We start from the raw sequence: 14,074 nt of genomic DNA, 5'->3' as shown, positions 1-14,074 counted from the left end.
AGTTTCCATTTCTGTTGCCTCTGGGGATGTCACCACCAACACTGCTTTTGCTACCAAATCAAGCCTTCCCTGCCGATTGTACTGCTTCCCCCTTCTCATAAGGTTGTACTACTCCTAAAGCTGGATACTTGATTTGAGAATATATAAAAAATGATATGTTAGAGAAACACAAAAACATCAGGAATTTTTAGTGACCTTTTTTGTCTCTTCCTTTTGGGCTTTTCTCTACTACATATATTAGCCTGAATTAAGATGATTTATTAATTGGTTTTCAATATGTATGGTAATGCTTTTCAAATTTCTATATGGTAGAAAAGATTAATTTCTCAAAGTCTTAGTTTCCTCATTTGTAAAATAAGCATGATGTTCATAACTCTGCATTTTCTTCCATTAAATTGATGTCTTCATGTGGCATGGACTAGACTCTTAGTTTTAGACTTCAGAGAGCAAACTCTGGAAGGTCTTTTTAAAAACAATTTGTTTTATTTGAAAAAAAAGTAAGAAAAAAGATAAATAAAAAAGGAATACAAAACAAAATAAAGCAAAGCAAAAAAAATGTACAGGGTCATGACAGTGGGGGAATTCTGGGTAAGGTATAAGACCGTTCAGCCCAGATAACAATGTCTGGTTCGGTTCCTCATTTCCCCTACGGGCTCTCGGCCTTCCTGAGAAGTCAGGGGGTGGTGACACTCTGTGTTGTGATTGAAGCAGAGTGATAACATAATATTCTATTATTTTCATATGCCATAACTTATTTGACTATTCCCAAATTGATGGACAGTCACTCATTTTCCAATTCTTTGTCACTACAAAAAGAGCATCTAAAAATATTTTTTCACCTATGGGTCCTTTTCCCCTTTTTAATGTCAGTAGTAGCACTTCAGGATCAAAGAATATGTATAGTTTTACAGGCCTTTGGGCCTAATTCCAAATTGCTTTCCAGAATCATTGGATCAACTCATAAGTCCGCCAATAATGCATTAGTGTCCCAATTTTCCAATATTCCTTCCAAAATTTATCTTTATCTTTTTCTGTCATTTTAGCTAATCTGATAGGTGTAAGGTGATACATTACAGTTATTTTAATTTGCATTTCTGTAATCAATAGTGATTTAAAGCATTTTTTCATATGACTATATATAACTTTATTTCTTCATCTGAAAATTGTCTGTTCATATAATTTGACTACTTATCAATTGAGAGAATTGAATCAGTTCTCTATATATTTTAGAAATGAGATCTTTATCAAAACCATTTGCTATAAAATTATTTTCCAACTATCTGCTTCCATTCTAATCTTGGCTGCATTGGTTTTGTTTGTGAACTTTTAAAAAAAATTAATGTAATCAAAATTATCCATTTTGCATTTTATAATGTTCTCTATTTCTTGTTTGGTCATAAATTCCTCCATTCTCCAAAGATCTGATAAGTAAACTATCCCTTGCTCTCCTAATTTGCTTTGAGTATCACCCTTTATAGCTAAATTATGTACCCATTTTGACCTTATTTTGGTATGGGGTGTGAGATGTTGATGTGTTCCTAGTTTCTGACATACTATTTTCATGTGTTCTCAGAAATTTTTGTCAGCGAGTTTTTATCCCAGAAGCTGGAGTCTTTGGATTTATCAAATAGTTATTACTACAGCCATTGATTGTTGTCTTGTATCTAACCTATTTCATTGATCCACCACTCTCTTTCTTAGCCAGTACCATATAGTTTTGATGACTGCAGTTTTATAATAGAGTTTTGGATATAGAACTATTAGGCTACCATCCTTTGCATTTTCCTCCTCCCAGTTTCCTTTAAATTCTTGACCTTTTCGCTTTTCAGATGAATTTTAATATTTTTTTTTTAGCTGTAGGATTAGATTACCTAATTTCCAGTTGGCTTTTAGTCTTTCTCTGACCCCTTATTGATTGTAATTTTTATTGCATTGTGATCTGAAAAGGATGCATTTACTATTTCTGCCTTTCTACATTTGGTTGTGAGATTTTTATGCATGATTAAATTTTGTTGTAGGTGTCATATATCACTGATAATAAAATATATTCCTTTCTATCTCCATCAAGTTTTTCCAGAGATCTATCAAATCTAAGTTTTCTAAGATTCTATTAAGTTCCCTAATTTCTTTCTTGTTTATTTTGTGGTTAAATTTATCTGAAAAGGGGAAGTGAGGTCTCCCACTAGTATAATTTTGCTTCCTGTAACTGACAACTTCTCTAAGAATCTTGATGCTGTACCATTTGGTGAATATATGTTTGGTATTGATATTAATTCATTATCTATGGTACAGATGTAACTTCCTTCCTTCCTTCTGTTCCAATTAGGTCTATTTTTGCTTTTGCTTTCTCTGAACTCAGAATTGCTACTCCTGCTTTTTTTTTTTTTTTTTTTTTTTGCTTCAGCTGAAGCATAACAAATTCTCCTCCAGTCTTTTACCCTTACTCTGTGTACATCTTTCTGTTTCAAATGCGTTTCTTGTAAACAACATACTGTAGGATTCTGGCTTTTAATCCAACCTGCTATCTGCTTCTATTCATTCCATTCACACTCACAATTATTATTACCAGCTGTATATTTCTCTCTATCCTATTTTCTTCTTTGTATATATTTATTATATACTTTCCTCCCTTCTTTTTCTACTCTGTTCCTCCTTATTACTGCTTTATTTCTGAACAGCCCCTCCCTCAATCTGCCCTCCCTTCTATCACCCCTTCCTCCCTTCTCTTACTTTTTTCTCCTACTGTTTCTGCCCTCCTTTCTATCCAGTTTCTCCATTTTCTTTCCCTTTTCTCTTCATGTTGAAGATAAGATAAATTTTTATACTCTACAATGTATATATAATTCACTCTGAGACAAAACTAATGAGATTAAATTTCAGATAATGCTCATTCCTTTCCTTTCTTTCCTTCTCTAATACGTCTTTTGTGCCTCTTCATTGATCTAATTCATTACATTTTATCTCCCCTTTCCTCCTCTCCCAGTACAATCCTTTCCCCAATACTTAATATCTTTTTTTTTTAAATATCAACACAGAGATACAATTTATAGCTACAAACTCTGTCTATGAATATCCTTTCTAACTGCCCTAATTAAAGATGCAGTTCTCAAGAATTACAAGTATCATCTTCTCATGTGGGGATATTTAACCTTTAAATGTTTTTTTCTTTCCTATTTACCTTTTTATGCTTCTCTTGAATCTTGTATTTATAGATCAAATTTTCTGTCTTGTTCTGGTCTTTTTAGTAGAAACGATTGAAAGTCCTCTACTTCACTGAAGATTCATCTCCTCTGAAAGATGATGCTTTAGTCTTACTGGGTAGTTGATTCTTGGTTGTAATCCAAGGTACCTTCTGGAAAGTGGTATTCCAGGCTCTCAGATCCTTATTGTAGAAGCAGCCGAATCCTAAGTGATCCTTACTTGATTTATTCCTCAATATTTGAATTTTTTTTCTTTTATAGTCTTTATTTCTTAAGCTTGTAGTTCTTGAGTTTTTCAACAATATGTCTTGGGAGTTTTCCTTGTGGGATCTTTCTTAGGAGGTGATCAATGGATTCTTTCAATGACCATCTTGTCCTCTGGTTCTAGTATATCAGGGCAGTTTTCTTTGATAATTTCTTGTAGAATGATCTCCAGACACTCTTTTTGATCATAGTTTTGTGGCAGTCCAATAATTTTAAAATTGTCTTCTGAATTTATTTTCCAGGTCAGTTGTTTATCCAATGAGGTATTTTAGATTTTCTTCTATTTTTTTCATTAATTTTGGTTAATTTGATTGATTCTTGATGTCTCATAATGCCATTATCTTCCATTTGCCCAGGTCTAGTTTTTAATGTATGATTTTCTTAAGTCAGGCTTTGCATCTCCTTTTCCATTTGATTAATTTTACTTTTAAATGTATGGTTTCTTCAGTGAATTTGTTTTGTATTTGGCCAGTTGTAATTTTTAAGGAATTGATTTCCTTTTCCAAGTTGTTGACTCTCACTTGTATACTTCTTGTTTCTTTTCCCAATTTTTCTTGTACCTCTCTTATTTGATTTTAAAAATTCTTTATGAGTTCTTCCAAGAATGCTCTTTGGGCTTAAAACCCATTCACAATCCCCTTTGAAGTTTTGCATATAGTCATTTTGTCCTTCTGAGTTGGTGTTTTGGTCTTACCTGTCACTATAGTAGCTTTCCATGGTCAAGGTTCTTTTTTGTTTCTTGCTCATATTCTTTCTTTCTTCACTCCCTATCCCTCATTTTATAACTTTTAAAATTGAGTTCTACTTCTGGGGCGAAGGATATACTGTCCCAAGCTTCCTGAATCTTGGATTTAAGCATGGGGCTCCTTGTGTTTGGTGTCTTGCTGTTCTGCCTGTTGTTGCCTGATTTCCTGGGCTGGCAATTTGCCTTCTGTGTTGGGACTAGAAGCTGCCCCACTTTTCTGCTTTGCTATTGTTTCATTGAACCAGGACTAAGGATCCCAGTTGCTGATCTGCTATGAGTAAGACCTTACCACTGTCTTTTCCAGACACTTATTTTCTTAAATAACCTTTCAACCTATCTTGAGCTGTAAATTGTTTCATTCCATCTTTTTGCAGCTCTGTGTTTTTTGCCTTTGTTCAGAGGCTTGGTTTCATGTGGTTTTTGAGATAAACTGGGAGAGCTTGAGCAGCTTCCTAGATTTATTCTGCCCTCTTGGCTTTGCTCTCTCCCCCCCCCCAAATATGGTTTTGATACTTAAATTAGGGAAAGCAAAAACAGAGAAAGAAAACTAAAGAATAATTTCCTTAATGAATATCTATGGAAAAATTTTAAAATAAATATTAGCAAGATAACATCTAAATACATAAAGTTCATATACTATTACTAGGTGGGATTTATGCCAGGAATAAAGGACTGCTGCAATATTAGGAAAATTAACAGAATAATTGAGCATATGAAAAATAATAAAAACAAATATTATATAATTATATTAACACATTGAGAAAAAAGTCTTTGGCAAACTACAACACCAATTCTTATTAAAAACACTAGAAAACATAGCATTAATGAAGACTTTGTAAAATGATAAATAGAATGTATCTAAAATCAAGAGCAAGCATCATTTGTAATGTAAGTAAACTTGAAGGCTCTGTAATAAATTCAGAAGTAATTCAAGGATGTATAATATCAAAATTACTATTCAACATTATACTAGAAACACTAGGTATAGTAATAAAAAATTGAAAAATGAAAATAAGCAGTGAGGAAATAGAATTATCATTCTTTCCACATGATATGATGATATACTTAAAGAATCAATGAAAAACTCATTAAAACAATTAACAACTTCAATATAAAATAAACTCAATAAATCACCAACATTTTACATACTATAAACAAAACCCAGCAACAAGAGATAAAAGAGAAATTCCATTTAAAATAAATGTAGACAATATAAAATATTTGGGAATCTACCTGCCAAAACAAACCCAGGGATTATATGAACTCAATTATAAAATTCTTTTCATACTAATAAGTCACATCTAAATAACTGAAGAAATATCAATTGCTTTGGGGTAGGCTGAGCTAATATATTAAAAAGGATAATTCTATCAGCTAATTTATTTATTCAGTGCCATATTAATCAAATTAACAATGAATTTTTTAATAGAGCTAGAAAAATATAGTAACAATTCATCTGGAAAAAATGCTCAAAAGGTCAAGCACATCAAAGGAATCAACTAAAAAAAACTGTTAAGGCAGATGGTTTAACAGTTCCAGATTTCAAATTATATTACAAAGTGTCAATCATCAAAGCAATCTTGTACTGACTAAGAAATAGAGTAGTACATCAGTAGAACAATTAGGCATATACAAGAATAAATGATTATAGTAATCTAGTGTTTAATAAACCCAAATATCCAAGCATCTCAGGTAAGAATTGACAAAACTTTCTGGGAAAACTGGAAAGCAGTTTGGCAGAGAATAGATATAAATCATTATCTCATATGATATACCAAGATAAAGTTGAAGTAGATAAATAATTTAGACACAAAAGATGGTATAAGTAAATCAGGGGAGCATAGAAAAATGTACTTTTCAGATCTATAAACAGAAGATTTTATGACCAAATAAGAGATAGTGTAAATTATAGGAACTAAAATAAGTAATTTTGATTATATAAAATTAAAAATCTTTTTCACAAACCAAAAATGGAGCAAAATTTCGAAGGAAAACAGAAAACTGGGGAAATTTCCAGCAAGTTTCTTTGATAAAGACCTTTTTTCTCAAATATATAGAGAACTGAGCTAAATTTATAGAAATGAGAGCCATTCCCCAGCTGATAATTGGTCAAATAATATGAACAGGCAATTTTCAGAAGAAAAAAATTAAACCATAAAAAATTGCACAAAAATGCTCTAAAACACTAGTGCTTAGAGAAATGCAAATGAAAAAGACATTGAGATACCACCTTATACTTAGCATATTAGCTAATATGATAGAAAATAAAAATGATTAATGCTGGAGGAAAAGTGGAAAAATTGAGACACTAATGCAGTGTTGATGAAGTTGTGAACTAGTCCAACCATTCTGAACGGCAATTTGGGAGTATGCCCAAAGAGATATAAAACGGTTTGCTCTTTGACCCAACAGTACTATTGCTAAGTCTGTATCCCAAAGAAATCAAAGAAAAGGGAAAAACATCTACTTGTACAAAAATATTGTTTATAACAGCTCTTTTTGTGGTGGTAACGAATTGGAAACTGAGGGCATACCCATCAGTGGTGCAAAGACTTAAAGAAATTATGGTATATGATTATTATCAGAGTTTATTGTGCCTTAAGAAATGACAAGCAGAATAGTTTCTGAAAAATCTGGGAAGACTTAGATGAATTCATGCAAAGTGAAGTGAGCAGAACCAAGAGAACATTGTATATAGTAACAAATATTATGAGGATGATCAGTTGTGAAAGACTGATCAAGACAATAGTCCAAAACAATTCCAAAGAGTCAATGATTAAAAAAATGCTATCTACCTTCAGAGAGAAAGAACTAATGAATTCTTTTTAAAATTTTATTTATTTATTTTTTATTATAACTTTTTATTTTTCAAAACATATGCATGGACAATTCTTCAGCATTAACTCTTGCAAAGCCTTGTGTTCCAATTTCCCCCCTTCCCTCACTGCTTCCCCTAGAAAGCAAGTAGTCCAATATATGTTAAACATGGTAGAAATATGTTAAATCCAATACATGCTTACATAGTTATACAATTATCGTGCTGCACAAGAAAAATTAAATCAAATCAATAAAAAAGAGAAGCAAAATAAAAAGAAAACAAAACAACAAAAAGAGTGAAAATGCTATGTTGTGGTCCACACTCAGTTCCCTCAGTCCTCTCTTTGGTGTATGTGGCTCTCTTCATCACTGAACAATTGGAACTGTTGTGAATCATCTCATTGCTGGAGAGGGCCATGTCCATCAGAATTGATCATCATTATAGTATTGTTGTTGCCGTATGACCCTGCCCATTTCACTCAACATCAGTTCATGTAAGTCTCTCCAGGCCTTTCTGAAATCATCCTGCTGGTCATTTTTTACAGAACAATAATATTCCATAACATTCATATACCACAATTTATTCAGCCATTCTCCAATTGATGGGCATCCATTCATTTTTCAGTTTCTTGCCGCTACAAAAAAGATTGTCACAAACATTTTTGCATATGTGGGTCCCTTTCTCTCCTTTAAGATCTCCTTAAAGAAGTTTTTAAGTAGAAAGACTTCTGGGTCAAAGGGTATGCACAGTTTGATGACTTTTTGAGCATACTTTCAAATTGCTCTCCAGAATGGTTGGATCTGTTTACCAGAACTGATGAATTCTGACAGCATATTGAAATATACTTTTTAAAAGCTTTATTTTGATTGTTTTATTTTGTTTGAGATTTCTCTTGCAACATGCAATATGGATGTGTTCCAGATCTTTATATGTATAATTGAAATAAAATTCCTTGTCTTCTCAAGAAGGGGTGAGTAGTGAGAGGAAAAGAGGGAGAGAATTTGAATTCAAAATTTAAAAAGAATGCTTATTAAAATTTTTTCATTGTAGTTAGGAAAGACCTAATGAAATAAAACCAATTCCAAAAAGACACTCCAAATTAATCCAAATGATATCTTGGTTTTAATCCAATATAAAATTTATTAATTTGATCATCTAATCTCATTCATAGTCTTGATTCTGAATGACTTCAATTTGTTTCAGGAAATTACATCTAGATTTAAAATAATCAAAATTTACCACCATAGAGAAGAGCAAGAAATGGTCTTAGAAGAGAGAACTGAAAGGGGCTTTATAATAACAGAGATGTAGAATGCTATAGCAGGAAAGGATCTTTAGTTTAACCCTCTCTCATTTCATAGATAAGAAGATCATATCTATAATGATCGGATGACCCATTTAAGATGATACAGGGAGTGACAAAAACACTTCTTGTACACTGTGGCTCAGAAAGGAGATTTAGTAGCATTTAAGAATTTTATTTTCATGTGTGCAGGTGAAAAAATTCTGAAATATTTCAAATTAACTTTATATTTTAACTCTTTCAAGTGCAAAACACACAGAAAAACTTCAACATCCCTTGTTTTTTAGTACTACTCTCTATATTTGGAAACCATGCTGATATTAAAGTGCAGATAGACAAACACATGGGAAAATAATTTAATAAGTGATCTCATGTGTTTTCTAGTGCAGGTCCAAAGTACAACTTATTTGTCAGCTATAGAAAAGCCTATGGAATGATAGATAGAATAGGAGAGTGGAATGAACTCTGACCTTGAACTAAGAAGATCGGGGTTTAAATTATAGTTCTCCTCATGAATTTACTAGGTTACCTTGGGCAGATTATTTCCTATCTCCAGGTCTTTGTTTCCTGCTTTGTAAAATGGGGATAATTACATACTTCACAGGTTGTTTTTTTTTGGGGGGTGCGGGAGAGGGGAGGAGAAAAGCAACTTGGGCACCATATAAGAGTCATTTTTGTTATTATATCAAACACTCAAATAAAATCTAAATCCTAAAGAGGAGCTACAGTTCTGGCACTTGAAATTTTAGCTTCCATGAAAACTTCTCAGCTCTCGTGTCCTGGACTTATTTATGGGATCCTGAGGATGGTGAGCCCCAGGCTAGCCACAGATAAGCTTGTTATGCCACTTTTATGTCAGATATAAACCTAAGCCTCTTCATTACTACCCTGGGATTTGATTATTTCACAAGCCTACATTCCACATGTTGGGCAGGCTAAACCAGCTAGTTAACAAACTTAATATAAATTAACTTTCATTTCAAGTCCTCATCACTGGATATTTTCAAACTGAGAGGGGGTGACACTTGGTGATTCTCATTCATGTCCTCTGGACCAGATTACTCCGAAGTCTTTCCCAGCAGTAAGAAGCTACACTTTTGTCTAATCTCCCTCATTTTTGACCACAAATTCCTGCATTGAGCAAGTGTAGAACTAAGTGCCTCTGACAAACTTTTAGACTCTGGAACTTTGGGATTTTGAGACTTGAAACCTTGGCTCTAGTCTTAGTTTGATTACTACCTTAACAATTATATGAGTGAACTTTGTAAAGTCACTTTACCAATTAGGGCCTCAGTTTCAACTTCTCTTGTAAGAGAGGTGGAATTGATGATCTCTGAGGTACTTTCCAGCATTGACATTCTAAATTCTATGATTGTAAGACTTCTTCCATCTCTGAGTTAGGTTAATATTTCTGCCTGTATCATCTAATTTCATTATGTTATATTTTTTCCCTGCCCAGAGTGCCCTGGCTTTGGAAGCTTTTTATTCTCCAACCATCAAAGCTGTATTTTCAGGGACCTGATAATTTAAAATCCTGTAGTTATTGGCCCACAGGGTCTTTTATTCTCTGGAAAAAGCCAACTAGTGTCACTCGCTCCCCAGCCTAAGAGACGTGGTGATATTGGGAAGTAAGACAAACAAAACTGATTAGGGAAAGATCTGCCTTCAGAAAACCTATTTCTGTCACAGGGGGATGGATAAATAGAATAATGTTTCAATAATTTATGCAGAGTGCACATGAAAAAACATTGAAAATGTGAAATGAAAACGACGTATAGAGAACAACCAAAGTTGATGGCTGCCTTAATCAGTTCGGCTGATAATTCTAAAATAAATTGGAAAATCAGTCTTGCTCTCAGCCTCTGAATGATGATAGGATATGTTGCAGGGGGTGGGGTGGGGAGAGAAACTTGAATGTGGGGATTAGGTTCTTCTAATAGAAAGGGTTTGATCTGTTTGGGCCTGCCATAGACAATATCACATCCCGGTTCATTTCTGTAAACGGTTATTAAGTGGCTACTATATGTTTGGCACTGGGGAAGTGAAGATTTATATAATATAGTCTCTGTTATTAAAATGCTTGTGGAATGCAATAGGAGATTACATTAATATAGTGTACAAAATAAGGGAACTGATAAATTTCTATTTTGCTTTAATCTGTTAACATTTAATAATATTAACTTGCTATATACCAAGTACTTTACAATTCTTATTTTATTTGATCCTGAGGACAACCCTATGAAATAAGTGCTATAATTATTCTTATTGCAGATGAAGAAACTGAAGCAAACAGAAATTAAATGTCTTGGTCCGGAAATATAGTGACTGGAGCTGGATTTGAATTTAGGTCTTCCTGACTCTAGATCTGATGTGATTAGAGCATCCTAGTTGCTTAATTTAGAGTACTGGGTTTAGTCCTTAGTGTCACATTTTTGAAAGGTGTAGAGAAGGAAAGAACTAGGGCTGAAGATAACGATTGCTATCTTCAATTACATGAAGGCCTGAAAGATAAAGGAATAATTTAATTTGATCTTGTTGGACTCAGAGGTAAGGACTATGTATGGAATACAGCAATGTATAGAAGCTGCAGTGATTTTGGCCCAAAGTAGAGCAGACAAAAAAACAAAAACAAAAACAAATCTAAATTCATCCTAACAAGTAGGGCTATCCAAAAAGTAGAATGATTCACCTTAGGAGACAAAAAATTTCTTGTTCCTGAAGGTCTTCAAGATATAGTTGGATTTCCTGTCATCATTTTTCAGGGATGTGGTAGATAGAAGGAGTTACCATGTAAGTACATGGTTGGATTGTATTGGATTGGATTCATGATTGAATCCAATGCTTCATGAGATTTCTTTTAATACTGAGAGCCCTGATTCTGTGCTAAAGTGGCTCAAAGTTCAGCAGGAACTTTAAGGGAGGAAGCAATAAATATTTCTATCTAGTTGGGACGAACCTAGAAAATTGCATAGAGGAAATGACCCCTGTGCTAAATATTGAAAGAAGAGTAGAATTTCAATAAATGGAAATGGTAGGGGAGCCCATCTACCCACCCACCTACTTACCTATCTACCTCACAAGTGTAATTGAAATAATTGTAATTCTAAGCTTGGGGGGCAGTATAGTGTATGCACAGGCCTGAGCTGAGCTGAGAGCTGAGAGAAGCAAGGATCAGACTCAGGGATGATGAAGATATCAAAAGTAAATAAGGGAAGTTTTGGAGTATTCTCCAGAATTAACCCCGAAAAGTTAGATTAGAACTAGTTAGTGGAGGCTTCAAGTTAAGGAGCTTGCTTTGTTGGGGAAGGAGCAGCAGACAAGAGTAGATCTGGAGTCAGGAAGCCATGGTTAGTAAGTGCATAGGGAGATGGATGAAGAGCAGAGCATAATGAGCACTTCAGCTGTGAGACTGGGACAGCAATGCTAATTGTCAATAAATTAAAGAAAGATAAAGGCCCATAGTGATATACCAGGACAGATTTAAACTGCCAGCACTAAGGCTTACAGCAGAATTAGGAGTTCTAGAAACCCAGAGTTTTAGCACCATGGAATGGATAATTTTGATTTGTCAGGTAGACTATCCACCAAATAAAAAAGAGAACATAATGACACTAAACTAAGTTTTAAAACATTCAGAATATGTTCTGACTACTTGTCCTCGTGAGAGAAAATTATGTATGGAATCATACAGACCTTGACCCATTACAAATACTATCTCAGGTTCTATTTTTTTTGTTTAATAAGTCATAAAATCATAGGATTTAAAATAGGAAGAGGGTTTAGAATTCATCTAGTCTGCTTTCCTCATTTTACAGATTAGGAAACAGAGCCAGATAGGAGAAGTATGTAACCTGCCCTGGGATAACCAGGTAGTAAAGAGGAAAGCTGGAATTTTAACCTAGTTTCTCTGATTTTATTTACAATGCTCTTTCCTCTATTTCATGCTATCTTTTCATCATATTTTTTTGTTTTACCCATAGATCCATCTCAGAAAACTTGTTTTTGCATAAAATCTCTGAACTTCTGGGTGGTTTATGTTGGGCAGAGTGAGCTAGGTGTCTAATTTTTCCAGCTTGCTGTATGGTTTCCCTTGTAGCTTTGTTATCCCACTTCAGCTCAACTCTAGGATGGTTTTCCTAAAAGACAGAGTTATTCAGCATTCTCTCAGCCAGTCAAAAATCACATATTTCTTCATTAATGCAGCTTATAGTGTTATAGGGATGATACTTTGGGCAAGCCTACTCCAGGTTTGGGTTGAAATGGAATACTTAGGCAGAAATAATAGATATTGGCTCTATATGATACTACATGTATCACTGAAATAATATTTGGAAAGTTCTTAGCACAGTACCTGGCATGTAGTAGGTGCTATGTAAATGCTAATCTCTTCCTAATTCTTAATCAAGTTCTCTTTGTATTACATCATAGTTCCCATTCTTTCTAGAATTATGAAGATAGGATAAGGAATTGCTATGTGAGGTACAAAGCATGAAGCCAGAAAAAATAAAATATGCATGCCATCTACAAAGGAAATGCACAGTTTTAGCATAAACAGTAGATCCAAATTCAATATAAAAATTGTTCAAAATCAAGAAAAGCTATATCAATGCATCTTACTCAAATTCCTACTATGTAAAAGGTGCTGGCCATTCTCTGGGAATATCCTTAAGTTCTTACTGATATTTTCCTATTATATCAAGAAGTTTCAAATTCTGAAATAAGTTCATCTTCAGCTCACTGTACATGAGACTTTTCTGCATTTTCCTTAGTACTTAGTGATCTATCCTTCTAAGAATCACTTTGTCTTTATTTTCTTGTAAAAATTTTTGTATTGCTCCAGTTGACTAGAACCTTTTTGGGTACAGGGCTTGTTTTTGTATGTCAAATGTCTTGCATATTAAATCAAACAAATGCCAGTCTTATGATTTATTTCAATGCTAAAGGATGATTCCAGTGAGGAAACTTCCTTCATCAGTGCAGGTCAGAGCCCCCAGCTTTCTTATTTATAGTCTTAGAGAGTGTCTTGGGACATTTGACCAAGGTCACAAAGCCAATATCATAGTCCCCATTCTTTCTAGAATTAAGAAGATCAAATAAAGAATTACTTTGTGAGATACAAAGCATAAAACCAGAAGATATAAAATATGCATTAATTATCTACAAAGAAACTGCAAAATTTTAAGATGCACAATAGATCCAAATTTAATGTAAAAATTATTGGCCAATTCATTCAAAATCAAGACAAGCTATATCAATGCACCTTACGCAAATTCCTACTATGTTAGAGGCAGGACCTGCATATAGTTCTTGACTCTAAAACCTAATTTTTATTCATTTCACAGTAGTTTTCTCCCATATAGTTTGCTCTTAATAAATGATTATTGGATTGAGCTGAATTGAATTGTGTGTGTGTGTGTGTGTGTGTGTGTGTGTGTGTGTGTGAAGTCACTCTTTGATCCACTGACACTAACATCCTTGCTGTTCCATGAACAAGACACTTTTTTTCTTTACTCGGGACATTTTCTTTGGCTATCCCAAGCATGGATTCTTCTCCTGTTTCATCACTGCCTCCTGGGTTCTCTGGCTCCTTTCAGGTCCCAGCTACATGTAGTTTTTTCTGAATTCCCCATAACCTACTATCTTCCCTGTTTTGATTATTTTCTATTTATCCTGCCTATATGTCATTTGCAGGTATTGACAATTGTCTCCCCCATTAGACTGTAAACCCCTTGTGAGGAGGGACT

Source organism: Antechinus flavipes, chromosome 2, assembly GCF_016432865.1.
Source record: "Antechinus flavipes isolate AdamAnt ecotype Samford, QLD, Australia chromosome 2, AdamAnt_v2, whole genome shotgun sequence".
Taxonomy (NCBI): Eukaryota; Metazoa; Chordata; class Mammalia; order Dasyuromorphia; family Dasyuridae; genus Antechinus; species Antechinus flavipes.
Note: the sequence above shows the minus strand (reverse complement) of the source record.